Source organism: Diabrotica virgifera, chromosome 6 (genome assembly GCF_917563875.1).
Source record: "Diabrotica virgifera virgifera chromosome 6, PGI_DIABVI_V3a".
NCBI classification, from domain to species: Eukaryota; Metazoa; Arthropoda; class Insecta; order Coleoptera; family Chrysomelidae; genus Diabrotica; species Diabrotica virgifera.
The window spans coordinates 57,485,616-57,504,015 of record NC_065448.1 but is presented as its reverse complement, the minus strand read 5'-3'; positions in this window follow the sequence as shown (position 1 = coordinate 57,504,015).

The window sequence follows — 18,400 nt, the reverse complement described above, 5'->3', positions numbered from 1 at the left end:
GCTAGGATCGACACCAGCGAAGCTCAGAGCGTATAGAATAACATCTACTTTTATTGTTGTAAGTATATTCTAACAAATTTTAATAGTTTTTTCTACAAACGTGTTAAAAATGCAATAATACAGTTTAAATTAAATTTTAAAAAAACCTTTTAAACTACCTTTTTCAAATTGAGCAAGTTGTACTATTAATATTAATGTTAATAAATGAAATATGAAATATAAATATTTTGACGTTTCACAATTTGACATTTCACTTTTAACTGCAGTGCCTTAAATTTTTTAAAGCACTAGTGCCTTAAAGTAGCATTGTTAACGCTCGTATGGAGTGCTAAAAATTGCATTTTTAACACGGTTGTAGAAAAAAGTTATTTAAACAATTTCTGGCCAAAAATGCCGTCCGGCACCCTTCTCATAATGTTTAAAGGAGACATTTTTGAGCAGAAATTCCAGAGAAACTGAATGGGAAGCATTTTTCATGCGGGAGCTACCACACAACCGGGACTACTTCTCTTTAAATTTTGTATATTATTATTACCATAGTTTTTTAAACAATTTATTTATTTATTTAATTATTTACAATGTACCAATTACATACGCCAATCATATCGCACGACAAAAATATGGAAAACCAACAACCACCCTACAGTTTACAGGACTTAAGCAGTCACCATATGTAAATGGGGGAAACTCCTGGAGTTGGCCGAAGAAATCAATATTCACCTTATTCATAGTCTAAAAGATAAAACTACTTTCTTTTATAGGAGATGGCGCAAAGGCGCAACCTCGATCTATGCTGGGTTTCGAGTAACTCACAGTTGCAACTACTCCCAAGCTTCCGAACCGTACTCCATAGTTTCCCCCCGCAGCCAACTTCAGATTGCGTTACCCGCAAGATTCAGATTGAGTTACACTAAATACCAATTCCCAATCTTGTAATTTGTTTAGAAACATTGTTTAGACAATTTCTGCCCAAAAATTTCGCCGGCACCCTTCTGATTTATTTAAAGGGGACATTTTTGAATAGGAATCCGCAAAGAAACCAAATCAGAATTTTTTTTCAGACGAGAGCGGCCTCACATCATAGACTAATTGCATATTATGTTTCTCGGTAACTAAATATTCCAGTTGTTAGTCATCTCTTATCTCACACTGAAAAATGGTAATAAAATTTTATGACCGCTTGCAATCTTGTAAAAAATGTATTAGCACAAATTTTGTTTATACTATACATAAACGTTTTAACACGTTGACGGACTGTGCGTCAAATGTATAAGCAAGTGTTGTGACACTATATGAATTTTGCAAAGTAGAATAAATATACACTGGCGCGCAAAAAAGCGTTAGATGAATTATTTGATGCCTCGGATTTCCTAAACCTGTTGTTCGATTTGAATGATTTTTTAGTATGTTATAGCTTTATTATTTAAGAATCTTAATGTGTTAATATTGTTGCTAGACAGGTAAATGTCATTTTATACCGGGTGTAACAATCATACTGTGTTTTTCGTTAAAGTTCGGAAAACTCTGTGGAATATTATAGCATAGATAAAATGAGGCGCTCAGAGCAACAGTGGCCTAACCCACATCCCACAATTTTACCAAAACGATATTATTACATTCAGTTATTCTTTATTTAAGTGTTTTCAGATGCAGACTAGTTCAAGCAATGGTTGCTTCAGCCACTCTGCATCTGAAAACACTGAAGTAATGCATAACTTTATTGTATTAAAAGCATTTTGGTAAAATTGTGGGATGTGGGTTAGGCCACTGTTGCTCTGGACGCCTCAAATATTGAAATTAGAACTCAATTGTAGCCTTAGGCTTTCTTAAGACTTTCTTTTTTTATTCATTTGCTTATGTTGGATAATAAAAAAGTTAGGTATTTTAACAACTAGCCATGTTCTTCATCAATACAGGGTGTTTCTAAATAAGGGCGACAAACTTTAAGGGGTAATTCTACATGAAAAAATAATGACCGTTTGCTTTATAAACATTGTCCACAAATGGTTAATTTCCGTGATACGGGATGTTGAATTTTTTCTTACCAACTGACGGTTTATTTGTTGCTCTAAAACCGATTGAGATATGCAACTGAAATTTGGTAGGTTTTAAGAGGTAGTTATTGCGCATTGTTTGGCATACAATTAATAATTTTATATTCGCCATTGGCGTGCATACGGGATGTATCTAAAATATTTATACCCGTATGCACGCCAATGGTGAATATAAAATTCTTAATGGTATGTCAAACAATGCGCAATAACTACCTCTTAAAACCTACCAAATTTCAGTTGCATATCTCAATCGGTTTTAGAGCAAGAAATAAACCGTCAGTTGGTAAGAAAAAATTCAACATCCCGTATCACGGAAATTAAGCATTTGTGGACATATGTTTATAAAGCAAATTGTCATTATTTTTCATGTAGAATTACCCCTTAAAGTTTGTCGCCCTTATTTAGAAACACCCTGTATTGATGAAGAACATGGCTAGTTGTTAAAGTATAGTCTGTTCGCTAAACTCAGACGCAACTTTCTAGATATTTTAGTCGGTAATTTTGCCAATTTTAGTAAAATTGGCAAAAAATAATTACTAAGTAGTTAATAATCACTAAATAGTTAGTAATTTTGCAAATTTTTGCAAGATTGGCAAAAAACAAAAAAATTATCGACTAAAATATCTAGCCAGTTGCGTCTGAGTTTAGCGAACCGACTATACCTAACTTTTTTATTATCCAACATAAGCAAATGAATCAAAAAGGAAAATGTTAAGAAAGCCTAAGGCTACAATTGAGTTATAATCTTAATATTTTATCTATACTATAATATTCCACAGAGTGTTCCGAACTTTAAGGAAAAACACAGTATGATTTTTACAACCGGTATAAAATGACATTTACCTGTCTAGCAACAATATTAACACATTAAGATTCTTAAATAATAAAGCTATAACATACTAAAAAAATCATTCAAATCGGACAACAGGTTTAGGAAATCCAAGGCATCAAATAATTCATCTAGTGACCTAAATTTTTTGTCCGCCAGTGTAATAGCGAAATTGCTAAATTTGTTTTATGGAAACAATATGTTTTTTGTAAACATGTGGACGACGACCATGGATGTCGTATTATATTTCATATGCATCTGTAGATGTAATGTGACAAAAAATCTACAAAAATCTACCGATTTTTTGTCATAACTCGTTATTTTAAAAATGTCGTCTATAGACGTTCTATTCATCAACGTGTTAAGAACTAAAAATATCTGAGAGAATAAAGTCAATGTATGATAGAAAAAGAATAGAAGAAAAGAACAGGATTTTGATTTTAAATTCGGCAAAATATGTTTAAGCAAGGCGAAAGCATCGTGTTTCTTGGGAAAAATATTCCCATGAGATCTTTTTGCGTAATCAGTTTCATGAGATACCGCAGAATAAGGTCCAAAAAGGTTATAATAAAGATATTAAAAATGGTTGTTAACAGAAAAAAATACTCAAAACTATTTCACTAACACCAAAACTAGTTCTTCTCTGTCTTGCTCGTCGATTTATTGCATTTCGATTTAATGTCCATGATTCAGCTCCTTAGTAAAGCACACTGTGTACATAACATATAATTATTCTGAGGGCCAATATCAGATCTTTGCTGCATAAAATCTTTTTCATTTTCACGAAGTTGGCACGTGCTTTTTCAATTCTCTCACTTATTTCTGGAGTATAATCGTTATTTTCTGTGATTATCGTTCCCAGCAAATATATTTTTTACTCTCTCTGACTGCTGGCCGCCTACCGTTAATATTTCATTTGTATTGTTGTTCTTTCTGTACAATGGGGCATTCGATTCCATAGAACTCTGGACCGTATTAAACGGAATGAATAACGCAAGGAAGTCATCTAAGATTTGCCGATGACATAGTGCTCAAAAGCAACAATACAGAAGAACCAATCTACATACTAAAGATGCTTAAACATGAATCTGAGAAAGGCGGTTTAAAAATGAATTTAAATAAAACAAAAGTGATGACAAATCAAAATATCAGAATCGATTTAGTTGGAAGTGAGATCGAAAGTGTCGAAGAGTCACACGATCAAACTAGGCCATCAGAATCAAACGGACGAGATAGCTATAAGAATCTGAATTAATTGGGCAGCAGTTGCAAGACTCAGTGATGTGTTGAAAAACAAAAAGATACCAATAAATCTAGAAAAAAGGGTACTCAACAGTTGTATTCTACCAGTTATGACTTATGGAGTGGAGACCGTGACACTTACAGGGTTATCAGCCAATATATTAAGAACAACACAGAGGGCCATCGAACGAGCTATCTTAGGAGTATCTCTGAGAGAACATATTCGAAATGGGACGTACGAAACAGGACGAAGGTGGAATATGTTATTGGAAGAATTGCGCAAATGAAATGGAGCTGGATAGGACAGGACACGTGCCACGGCAAAACAACGAAAGGTGGACGAGAAACATTTTACATTGGAGACCACGCGAGCATAGTCGTAGCAGAGGAAGACCACAAAGACGATGGCTAGATGACTTCAAAGCAAAAGTGGGGAGAAACTGGTACCAAATAGCACAAAACAGAGAAGAGTGGCGAACTCATGGGAGGCCTTTGTCCAGGAGTGGATGCAACCAGGCTAAGAAGAAGTTATTGTTTTTTTTAGGGACATTCACTTAACAAGCTACTTGTTTCTATGGATTCGGCTGCCTCTAGAGATGTATATTCTCGGGATGAATACAGTCACTTAACTTCCACAATATTATTGTCACTTACTGACCCGTCCGGACAAGCTCGTAAAAACCCATAACCTTTTTCAAACACAGAAACAATCCACACTGCTTTACTATATTTTTTATTTTGATAGCAATTTCTGGCTGTTCTTCGTTTCGTATCAGATAAAACAATTGTTCCAGATATCGTTATCGCGTTTCCTCTTTTTACTTCTTTATCGATGATTATTCTGCCGCGCCGTTTTCATTTTCTAATATTCCATAATCTTTCTCTTCCTGCTCTTAAAGAAACTGTTTATTAGATTTTTTTTCTTTCTCATTTAATTTATACCGATCCAGATTAGCTCCATATAACCGTTTTAAGTTCTACTTCCATCAGACTAATCAATACGTTTATTTAACATACCTATTATTCACATTTTTTCTTTTTGTCTTATCTATTTCTGTTGTTTTTGTACAGAGAAGAAATCAATATAGATGTAAGATTTTTAAAATTGATTGTTACCTATTATTCCTTGTATATTGATCCTTTTTTATTTTTAATATGAAGGTGAAAATATTTTTAACCTCTCCTCAATTAATTTTAGAAGTGGTTATTTACTGCTCTTACTCCATATCTGTTTACATATTATCGTCCAATTGTTTTCCCTTAAATTTAGCTCACCACAAATGCAAAAAGTAATGGACAATGAAAATTTTAAAGATAAAGTAATAATTTCAATTAAAATCTTTAATAAACATAAAAGTGCGACAAAAGAGAAATACCATGGATGGTAGTTATTAGAAACACTATTTGACAAATGAAGACTATGCTCCAATTCCAATTCAAAATATAGTCAAATACAAAGCTTCAGAGATACATGAAAAAATGCAAATAAAAAAGACAACTTTATGGTACTTAAAAACATTAAAATGCCAATTGCCAACTAGGGTTTAATCGAAACAGAAAGTACCGGCCCTAAATATATCAAAATCTAATACGGCCAAGGGGACTGAAAATATTTCAACAAAAGTAGTTAAATTAATTTCAGGTCACGTTGATGCGTTATAAATAGACGTTATAGTAGTAGGCTTATATTACCTACTAACATTAAAACATTTTGTTGTACAAAGTAATTGATATGGCAACGCTGTTAGGATAAAGTTCTGTGTGACGCGATTGAAGCAGAAGGCACTGCTATCTATCGAACATAAATATTACCGATGGTGTAGATGGCGCTATGTCATGGCGGCACAAATTCTTAGCGGCAATTCAAGATATAATTCTTGTTTAACGAGATTTTTCATATGTTTAGGAAAAAATATTCAACATTTTATTTGAAATATTTTCCATTGTTACAGTTTTATATATGTTGTTATTGAAATTTTATCCAATTTCTTACCGGTAGCTTTATTATAAGCCGAAACATATTATTTTTTCCTACTGTGGCAAAACTGTACATTCAAAAATTTTAAAAAAATTCATAAGTATTTCCTAGGATTATATCTTTATGCTGTAAGAAAATTAACAAAATTGTATGTTTAGTTTTCCCGCTTTATACTTGAAAAAAAGGAGTTTTTTTGAGTTTTTTCGAAAACGAAAACATGAAGTTTGCTCAAAATTTGTCAAAATACTTCTAGTGATCACATATACCTTCTCAATTTTTTTCAAATTTTTTGAATGTGTAGTTTATTTTTGGGGGGGTTCAGATCAACCTTAAGCAGTTCAAAAAAAGGAGGAAGACGCATTTAAATTTGATTTATGCCAGATGATGATTGCATCCAACATTCCTCTATATAAAGTTAATAACCCTAGTTTTAAATGCTTTTTCAAAAAATATCTTAATAAATCCTTACCGGACGAGAGTACATTGAGAAAACATACTGTGGAAAAATGTTATGTGGAATGTATTTCAAAAATTAAGCGGGAGTTAGAGGGCAATTTTTGTATATTATCGTGGATGAAACGACAGATGTATGCGGCAGGTATATAGCTAATTTAATGATTGGAATTTTGAACGAAAACTTAGCGAGGAAACCTCATTTAGTTGCCGTTAAAGAATTGGAAAAAACAAACAATTTAACAATAAGTCGATTTATACAAGATAGTTTAACAAACCTCTTTTCATCCAACCCTATACCAGTGAATAAAATAGTTTTAATGCTTTCAGATGCGGCGGCATATATGTTAAAAGCTGCTGTTAATTTAAAGATTTTTTATCCTAATTTAATTCATTGCACTTGTGTAGCCCACGGGGTAAATAGAATTGCTGAAGAAATAAGAAATCTGTTTCCGTTGGTAAATAATTTTATAAATTTTATGAAAGAAGTTTTTGCAAAGGCTCCGTTGAGGGTGCAAATATATAAAGAAAGATTTTCCGGTGTCCCTTTGACACCTAAACAAGTAATTACAAGGTGGGGAACCTGGCTCGAAGCAGTTTTTTTTACTTTGAACACTGCAATGAAATTGTTATGTCATAATTTGATGTTGATATTTCCAAAGCCATTCGAGAAGCAAAAAATATATTAAAAAATCCCAAATTGAAACAGGAACTCGCTTATAGCAATGACAATTATAAATTAATAGTTACCACAATTACCTTATTAGAAAAACAAGAGATAAATTTATGTGAGTCAGTAAAATTAATAGATAATTTAAAGACGAAAATTAAATCGGCACCTGGAAGTAACGGTCAATTAATTTTTAAAAAAATAACACAAGTTATTAACAAAAGATAACACAAGTATTTAATGCAATATTTAGGCAAGGGTACTACCCAGAACAACGGAAACTCGCTCAAATTATTCTCATACTTAACCAGGGAAAAATAAAACTCAGGTGACTTCAAACAGACCAATAAGCCTGCTACTTGTTCTATCAAAAATCTTGGAAAAACTTTTCCTTAACCTTCCGTGACTAACATTCGGTCTGTGAGACGGACCACTTAGAGTTTTTACGATTATATCCGAATTGTTCGTTATGTATCTTCGCCTCCATCAGTAGCTGCCTGATTCAGGTGTCTGTTTTTATTGTTGAAGTTTCAGTCTTCAGTGTCAAGTAATTATGCAATTATCGGCAAATTTTGTTTCAGAAAGTGATGTTGAACGTAATATACTCGATGGAAAAAATATTTGTATTAACGAAAAAACGTGCGAACAAGACAAGTGCTGATAATTTAGGAACCAATTGACAGGAGTAAAAGGTGAAGCTAGGTGCAAAAAATAGCTGTGGAAAAATTGAGCTTGTTTTTCAGAAATGAGGTGTTATATAATTGTTTTTATTTTTTTTGGTATTTGCTAATGTCTAAATGTAAATGTAATGTAAATTAGAAATAGGTATCATTCTTGTTTAACTTTTCTCCTTTAAGGAGTAAACTCAACCCTACGCTTGAAAGTGTGTCAATGGAAACATTTTTTTATGTCAGTCCTGACACCGATGTTAGCTTAATGTTCAGAAAACCTATGTTGGTTGCGAAAGGTTAAACAATGATCCCAGTTATAGAGGAAAGGAAACTAATTCCCCAAGACCAATTTGGGTTCAGAACACAACACGGAACGATAGAACAGGTACCTAGACTGGTAAAACACATCAGAAGTGATTTAGAAAATAAAAGGTATTGTTTTGCTGCATTCCTGGACATTGGTCAGGCATACTGGTATGCTCTTTAAACTAAATAAAAACCTTCCCCATCCTTTTTATCAAATCCTTAAAAGCTATATTTCCAACCGACATTAATTTCCTAGTCAAGCACGATAATAAATACACAAGCCTAAGACCAATAAAAGCCGGTGTACCACAAGGAAGTTTCTTGGGACCAATATTGTACAGGAGCACCTGGTGCCTAAGACAGGTCATCTTCTGGAGTTTCGGAGGAATCAAATGGAGGAATTAAATGGATTACTCTTAGGTCTTTGGGGTTGCTTCATTTATTTTAAGATCGATTTACTATATTCTATTTTGATAGTGTTATTCATCGTGGTCAATAGATACTCCAGAGTCTTTTATCTAAGTCATATTCGTGTTCAGCAACCCCAAAAACACAAGTCATCCGCTTGCATCAACTTAGTACTGAAGACTCTCGACGCCAGGTAGTCCGGTGTCTGTCCTGATTTCGTATTTGTGTTGAGCAGCCTCAAAAGCCCATGAGTAATAGCCATCTGCATTAATTTGATGCCGAAACCTGTCAAAACACCAGAAGAAGACCTGCCTTAGGCACCAGGTGCTCTGTGGGTCGGTTTTGATGGCGTATTCACGTTCAGCAACCCCAAAAACCTGTGAGTAAGGAATTTACATTAATTAAGTACCGAAATCTCTCGAATCTCCAAAGCATGACGTGCCTTAGGCACCTCCGATGTCTGTTCTGATGTGGTATTCGTATTCAGCAACTCCAAAAATCAATAAGTAATCCCTTTGCATCAATGTAATACCGAAGACCCTCGAAACTCCAGGAGCCCCTTTCATTGAACTTGGAAACCAGGTGCTTCGGGAGACGGTTCTGGTGGTATATTCGTGTTTAGCGACCTCAAAAAACCGTCCAGTAATTCATTTGCATCAATTAAATGCCGAAAATCATCGAAACTCTAGGAAATGACGTCCCTTGCAATGGCGAGGTCAATTCTGATGGCATATTCGTGTTTAGCGATTCCAAAAACCCATGACTAATCTGTTTATTTCAATTTAATGCCGAAAACCCTTGAAACTCTAGAAGATGATGTCCGTTGAAAGTCAAGGTCAAAGTAAAGGTCGCCATTGGATAGCCAGGAAAAAATCCTAGACTACTAGTACTTTTCATTGATCCAAACTTCTACATGTTGTCAGATAACCAGTAACTCAGGAAATTAGAATACCCAGTAATTCTTATAATTTTCCGAATTTGTGCCTCTATATCTTGAAAATTCTTCATACGATCGAGTTGTGCCCATGAGAACTTTTTATCACAATGCTTCAAAGGGTATTTTCCCAAAGTATGAACTAAATCCACTGGGACCTAATTTTCATAAGGTTTTTGCGGGGTAATTTATAAAATAAAAAATACAGATATAATTCTGAATGACCAACTTGACGAACAGCTCCCTAATCTTCAACTTATTCAGTTAGAGATTTTAAGTTGAATCTGTCGACTTTATAATTTGTCAGAAACTACTTATTGAATCCCTTTGAAAAACTCCTTTAATAATATCGTATATTTTGCTAAAACTACTATCACATTTAGTTATATCAATATTCATGCCGAGTTTTAGTTTCTCTATTTTTTTTTATCACTTGAAATGGAACGGAATTGTAACTTGGTTAATGATACCTTTCTACTGACTTTATAATTCTCCAGAAACTGTTTTTCTTTGTAAAATTCTAAATATTTGCAGTTTAATTTAAGAATTTTCTCCAGTAACTTTTTTGTTTATTAAAAAAAATCTTTTAAAAGGGAGTCGTGAAGTTCCAATTCAATTAGAGTCCGCAAGAGACTGATGAAAAACAAAATAAAACGGCTTAGACCGCTCTCATTAAAAGGTTAAGACTGGCAGATAATTAAGTTGGATATCAGTTGAATGAAGACAGAGTGTGAGTTATAGGGGGAAGCACAAATCAATCGATATTTGGAAAGTCAAAAGCAGATATACAGAACTGTTCATCCCTATGTTAATCCAGAGCTATGCTAAGAGCAACGGATTGAAAAATAATTCACAGAATCCTTTCCCTTTTATAATTTACTTATCCTTCAAAAGTTTGCATTGATATAAATATTAATATATTATACTATACTAAGGGCCGGTTGTTCGAACGCTAATCAACATTGATCACTATCAAATATTTAATTACTGTCACAACTGTCAATGTCAACTTTGGTTGGGTTGCTGAAAACATAGTTAATTATAATTATGAGATTAGTTAGTCAATTAACATAACAATTATTAACATAATCGATCAACTAATTTCATAATTGTCATCAATAATTATGTTTTCGGCAACCCAACCAAAGTTGACATTGACAGTTGTGACAGTAATTAAGTATTTGATAGTGATCAATGTTGATTAGCGTTCGAACAACCGGCCCTAAGTTTGTTTAGTAAAACTCCAGCAGGAATCTTGTGATCATTGCTCTTGTATCACTTACTACGATCAATAAGCAAGTTAGTTCTATCTTAATTTAATACTCCATGAAACTTATGCTACCCTGTCACTTATCGCACTTTTTTAACATAGGCTGCGCGTGGAGAAAATCAGCAGATCACACTTTTCCTTCTTCTAGAGGTTTTTCTTTATATCTGTTATTCTCTGCACCTGATCTATCGTTGAATGGCTATCTTTAAATACAAACTGAGGATTAGAAATTATATTTCTTTTTCTCTTTAATCGGTTTTAGTCTCCTTTCGTATAATTTTTCATATAATTTCGACTTAACAAGCAACAGTGGAATAGGCCTATATGAAGGAGCTTCTTGTAGAAATTTGCCTGGTTTTTAGTGTCATTATGATTTCTGCCACTTTCTATATCTTTTGTACGTGCCTCAGTCTAAATAAAGCAAGCATTTATAACATGTGTTAGTTTTATTACAGCTTTCCTTGAAAAAAAACTAAGTTTTCAATCTAATAGTACATAAAACAACACCAAAAAAGGTCATTCTACATCCTACCAGACTGAAAACAATGGGAACCTTCTCTGGTAACACCTCCGAGGCTTCTACAATTTGCAAGCCATAACGGATGCTGAGACTAAGGAAGATGAGGGAATTTTACAATTTATAATTCACGTCCCATCTGCTCAGCGTGGTAAAGTTTCAACGAGAATGGTTCCCTTCGTACTCCAATGGAAGTAAATATAAATCAAAAATTTTGATGTTGTTTTATGTCCTATTAGATTGAAAACTTATTTTTTTTTGGCAGCAGTTGCCGCTAGGGCATCCCTGCCATTTCGTTCGTTGCAATCCGTGACTGCACGCCGGGGTTTGTCCTAGTTGGGTCAGAGAGAGCAGCATATGTGCCTCCTGGTGAGAGACTAATAAGTTTCGAAACCGGTAGAGGTGCTTGCTGCACTCTCTGTTTGAACTGGAATAATGATGCGGCTGTAGTTTCGTGTTGCAACGAAATTGAAAATGGTTATTCATTTTTGATTATGTTTACTCCCATTGGAGTACGAAGGGAACCATTCTCGTTGGAACTTTACCGCGCTGAGCAGATGGAACGTGAATTATAAATTGTAAAATTCCCCCATCTTCCTTAGTCTCAGCATCCGTTATGGCTTGCAAATTGTAGAAGCCTCGGAGGTGCTACCAGAGAAGGTTCCCATTGTTTTCAGTCTGGTAGGATGTAGAATGACATTTTTTGATGTTGTTTAATGTGCTATTAGATTGAAAACTTAGTTTTTTGACAGCAGTTGCCGCTAGGGCATCCCTGAGATTTCGTTCGTTGCAATCCGTGACTGCACGCCGGGGTTTGTCGTAATTGGGTCATAGTGAGAAGCATATGTGGCTCCTGATGAGCGACTAATAAGTTTCGAAACAGGTAGAGGTGCTTGCTGCACTCTCTGATTAAACTGGAATAATGATGCGGCTGTAGTTTCGTGTTGCAACAAAATTGAAAATGGTTATTCATTTTTTTCTTTCCTTGGAAGTTGCTGTAACATTTCTTCAGTGATTAGTTTAAATCCAGAAGCTTTCCTTGGGTTTGTATATTCTTTTATTTCCATACATACTTCTTTTGGAGTTGCAGGACTAATTAAATCTCCATTTCATCTTGATTAGAAAGCTCCCAGTTTATTAATTCGTTTTCTTCATTTAGTTGTAGAGTATTCTCTAGGTGATCAGCAAACATGTTGGCTTCGTGTATATTGCTTTTTGCTCAGCCACGATTAGTATTTATAATCGGTGGATTCTGTAAGATTAGTATTTTCAATCCTTTGGTAGCCGTTCACAGTGGGTAATGAGTGAGTAGTACTTACTATCATTTTGTAGTTTACCCGGATAGATGCTAACCGATTCGTTTATTATTTGAATTTTTTTAACTGTTGTGTTGCATTATTTAATCTAGCATTATCAACTGGTGCTCTAGGTTGTTGACCCTTGCATCTCAGTTTTCTTCTTCTGTTATTATTTCTCTTATTTCTTTCGGGTAGTTATTCCTTTTTATTCTTTCGACACTGTTCGTTCTCGTGCTGTTGTTCCACGCAGCTTGTTGTACATTTTTAGTAATTCTTGCACCTCTGATTGATTAATGGTTCTTAACGGAACTGAGAACCAGCTTAGACCGCTCTAATTAAAACGTTAAGACTGGCAGATAATTAAGCTGTATATTAGTGGAATGAAGACAGAGTGCGAGTTATAGGAGAAAGCACAAATCAATCGATATTTAGTATTTTACTTTTGGAAAGTCAAAAGCAGATATACAGAACTGTTCATCCCTATGTTGTAACGTTACAAACGTCACATCTTTGTTATTTTATTTTTAAATAATTATTTTACTCCATTTTCTTTAATATTTCATTAATAATTTTCTTCTATTTGTTTTGCCTGATTTCTTCGTTAAAAACTCGTTGGCGCCCTCTTTTATTATCTTCTATTTCCTATCTCTCTGTTCATCTAACATCTAAACCAGCAACTGAACATACTGAACGTACCCCGTATATCCTTACTCTCTAGATATCTGTCTTTCAATATGGAACATGCCTGCTACTTCATACGTACTTGGTCGTCATTTCAAATGTCGCTTTCAATGACAGTAACACTTCATCCCTACTCCCTGACACAAACTGAGAATGGAAGGGAAGAATTATTCCTTAAATAGGCATGTAATTTGAATATTAGATTTATTTTCCATCAACACTACATATTCTCTTGGGGTGAGTTCTTATTCTTATCATAATAATTACAATCATATCATTTTTACGTATCTAACCTAACCTTCCATGTCTGTACGTGTAAATCAAAATTTAACTATTTCCCTCATCTTAATTCCATTTAATTTATCCTTTGCCAATTACTACTTTTTACAATTATTTGGCAAAGGCTCGTTTTTGGTTTTTCTTCTTGATGTTTGATATGTGTTTTTCTTATAGTTTTTTGGGAATAAATCAGCCTTTCTACTTTCGGGAGCCTCAAACCGTCAATATCACCGGTGATATAAGGCCAAGACAACATGAAATCTAGACTGCAACGACTACCATCTCCAGCTGCAGTACCATTCGACAGCAAGAAGTTACCATTGAACCAGATACCATAAGCTATAAGTATAATGCAGAAATTGTTAGTTTTTGGCAAGAATTTGAATATATTTTTTAATGCATTGAATAAGTCATATTTTATTATATCGCACACTCAGTGCAAGACTGCAGTAACTCAAAATTTTATGGAAAATGAAGTAATCATGGAATTCGATTGTAAACATGCATATCTAGCCCCTGTAAAACTTTAGTAACTTTCAAATGCTTAATGGGCTAAATATTACAACAACAACAGTTTAACTATTACTGTTTGCGTTTTTGAACATAAGTTCCGTGCAAAACTGTTGTAACTCTAATGTAACAGAGTTACAACAGTTTTGCACGGAACATTGCAACGGATTCGATAACAAGCAATGAAAAAAGTAAGATATTTTTTGTTATTTTAATATCTACATCTGTGGTGTTTAATTTTAATATACAGCGCGTATACATAATCCATTAACGGCTGAGACAATAAATAAAGATTTTCGAGACCAATCTATTCATGTAAATTTTATGTCCTTTGTGTGATATTATATTTATTTTCCATAAGATGTGTGCGAAGTCGTTTGACCATTTATTTGTTAGATTGGATTAAAACCACATAAATTAAGACTAATTATTTACGACCAAAAAGTATTTTTTCTCATGAAAGGAAAAACAGTTATCTTAAAACTTGTGTATTGACAATACTGAGAGGTCAAAAATATCTATTCTCAGAAAACTTGCCAAAGAACAGCCAAAAATTCAAATGGCCAAAAAGAAAGATTTGGTATACTTATGTCATTCGGGTATGATACCAGAAGCCGACCATAGTTTTTATAAAAATATTTTGGCACAAGATGATGTACGATAAAAGGACAACAACTACGGTAAAAACCTGTCAGCAACGGCCACTAAAATGAAAGAACTATTGGCCGATATAGAAAGGTGGCCGGTATTGCCAGTTTTTGTAGTCTAGATATACATAATTGGTTTGGGGAATTTTTAAACTGGCCGTTAGTACAGGTGGCCGATGTTGGCAGGTGGCCGGTAACACAGGTTTTACTGTAAAAGTAAATGTTTCTACACTTTTTACAATTTTCTCCGTGCCAAACTGTTGTAACTTTGAAATTCTAATACTAAATGTGTAGTGATTAACAATATTTTCCGTGCAAAAGTGTTGTAACTTTGAAATTCCTAATTTTTTGCATTAATATTATTTTATTTAAATTTCTATTTTTGGTTAATGTAATATAGGCTGGAAAGCATGCAAAATCATAATCAAATGCTAATTTTTCTTAAAACTTGTGTCTTATTTCACCGATATTAGCACGAAAATAAACAAAATCGTCTTTATCTCGAAACTTACTTATTTTGACTTACTGCAGTCTTGCACTGAGGGTGCGATATCTTTATTGAACAATAAACACGATTTTTAAAAAATACTGTTGTTTTTGCTTTCATTCTAAATTTTCAGAGTTCATATCTAAAATGCCTCCTCTACACATCGGCAGACGCGTCTGCGGATGCATCTGCCGATGTATCATCACGCGCTGACCACACATCTGTAGTACACATCTGTAAATCGTTCAGTCTGTGTTAATTCTCGGGTGACGCAATATTTACTTTGAATTCACTGCGAAAACTAATGCGTCGTAGAGGTCCGAAGTAAACAACAGACGATCAAATTACCCCATCTACACATCTGCGGATGCATACGCAGATGCCGTCCGCGGACACGTCTGCCAATGTGTAGAGGAGGCATAAGATTGGGACAAGACGAACGCACACCCGGAGAGACTGAGCTAGGCTGGGGTGAACGATAGCTATCTTAGTTAATTGAGATATCATTTTCGTATGGTATTTAAATTGGCTGGGGTAGTCTATTGTAGTTTTCCATTCACTGGCGCCCAACGTTAATTTTTGTTATTTCGTTTCACTGGCGCCCAACGTGGCCACGTGGCACGTTGTGTCACGTCACAATAGGAAATAGAGGATAATAAAAGAGGGCGCCAACGAGTTTTTAACTAAGAAAACAGGTAAAACAAATAGAAGAAAATTATTAATGAAATATTAAAGACAATAGAGTCAAATAATTATTTAAAAATAAAATAACAAAGATGTGACGTTTGTAACGTTACAATGTAAATGTTAATCCGGAGCTGTGTTAAGAGCAATGGACTGAAAAATAATTCACATAATTCTTTCGGTAGAGCGTTTTCTATTTATATTTATATTTAATTATTAGTCATAGTGATTTTGTGCGTATAATTGACTTAATTTTAAGTTTTTATCAAATTTTTTGCAATAATAGTAGTCAAAAACAGAAACTCTACAGGATAAGATAAAATACCAACAGAAAGACTTAAAATACTTGGAAACAAAGGGAAAAATTATTTATTAGCCTTTTAAATAAGTTATCCGAAACCGTAAAAATAATAACCTATTGATTTCTGGTGCTTCCATAAAAACAAAAGCACTAAAAAGTCGTCCGACTATAGGACAATCATTCAGTCATGTTTTAAAAATCTTCCTAGAGATAATTCACTGCAGAAATTATGCTAGAATTGAAGGAGAAGTTAGTGATACGCAATGTGGTTTTCGTAATACTCTTAAAGTGCATTTAAATCAAAGCGAATACGAACGAACGAACCAAGGAACGAATTCGTAGGTGTTCGCTTGGTTATTCGTTCGCTACAAAGTAGGACCATTACATTGAAGCGAACGTTAGCATTCGTTGATGATCCGTCCGCAATGTCGGATACAGATGAAGATATAATCATTAGCGGCTGCTAGTTTTATAGTTATTGCAGGACTTGCCGAAAAAAAAAGGAAGAGAGAGTGTGGTGTTCGAGCTTGTTACAAAAGAGAAAAAAGGAGGAGGTGGTGCCTTGTTAAGTGATTTTGACTGACAATTTAGGCCAAGTTACAAATTTCTGTAGAATGTCTATGGAAGATTTTGAAATTTTGTTGAATTTAATTGGACTAAAATTATTTTCAAAAATAATACAAATTTCAAAAAAGCAATTATTACTGCAAAGGAAAAAATGCGGCTAACCCTCCGCTTTCTTGCAACAAGTGACTCCTATGCAAGTCAAGTTTTCCTGTTTATTATTTTATATACAGTGGAACCCCGATAAGTCGGCCTCCGATAATCCAGAAGTCCGGCTAACCCGGACGATTTTTCACTTTGAGTTTTTTTTCCAAGAAATAAACAAAACTGTAAACAACTGGACGTAATTTATCTGTACTGTGCATTATATATTTCATGTTTTTGCAATATTATAATCGAGTTTATCTGTAAGTATACCGTATTTTATTAATTTTTACCTTATTCCCCGGCTAACCCAGATTTTCGATAACACGGATCGGCCGAGGTCCCGATTAATCCGACTTATCGGTGTTCCACTGTACCTTCGATTTCGGGCTCCATAGGCATTCATCATTACTATAATAACTCAATTAATTGAAGTATCTTTTCATTGGTCCATTCCATATTGCAAAATTATGTTTTTACGACTACACAATATACAACCTTTCAAACTAATTTTTGTAAATAAATTAAATCAACGCTTCTCAATGAATTCGTTCGCTACCATCTATCCACTGTCCACAGTCCACATTGAACAACGATTTACTTTGATGATTCGCTAACTTACCGACATCGGTTGGAACATGTGCGAATGCGAACGAATTCGTTCGGTCGTGCTCGATTCGCTGTACTAATACAATAATGTTAATGAATGGATTCGTTCGTTCGTTCGTGTTCGCTTTGATTTAAATACACCTTTAGAAGAACAAACGAACTACTCAGTGTGCAACGAAGTACTGGTTTATGGGCGGAGATGTGTCAGACTTTGAGAAAACATTAGATAAAGTTAGACATAGAAAACTGATGAAACTGAGAAATTCTTGGAAGAGTTGGAAGAAATAGACTTACGAAGAATTATACAAAATATGTAGGTGTTATCCTCGCAAGCAAATGTCAGAATTGGCCTAGATATTTCTGAATCAATTGAAATTTTTCGTGCGATTAGACAGCGGTGCATCTTGTCACCACAGCTTCTTAATCTGTACTCGGAACACATTCTGAAAAAGACACTTGTCAGGGTTGATGTTCGTATCATAGTCAACGGATTTAAATCTACTTCATATACCTTCTCGTTGCGGACGTTGGCTATCATTCTTCTTAGCCTTCTATCGTCCACGTTTGGACATAGGCCGCTCCCAACTCCTTCCATCGGTCTCTATCCTGAGCAACATATTTCCAATTCGTTCCGGCTACTCTTTTAATATCATCAACCCATCTCATCTGTGGTCTTCCTCTCGGTCATTTACTTTGGTAAGGTCTCCAATGTTGTATCGTGGCATTCCAACGTTGGTCTTTTTGTCTAACAGTGTGGCCTGCAAAGCTCCATTTAAGTTTGGCAACTTTTGTTGTTATGTCCTCGACTTTTGTTTTTGATCTTACCCAGTCGTTCCTCTTTTTATCTGACAGTCGTATACCTAA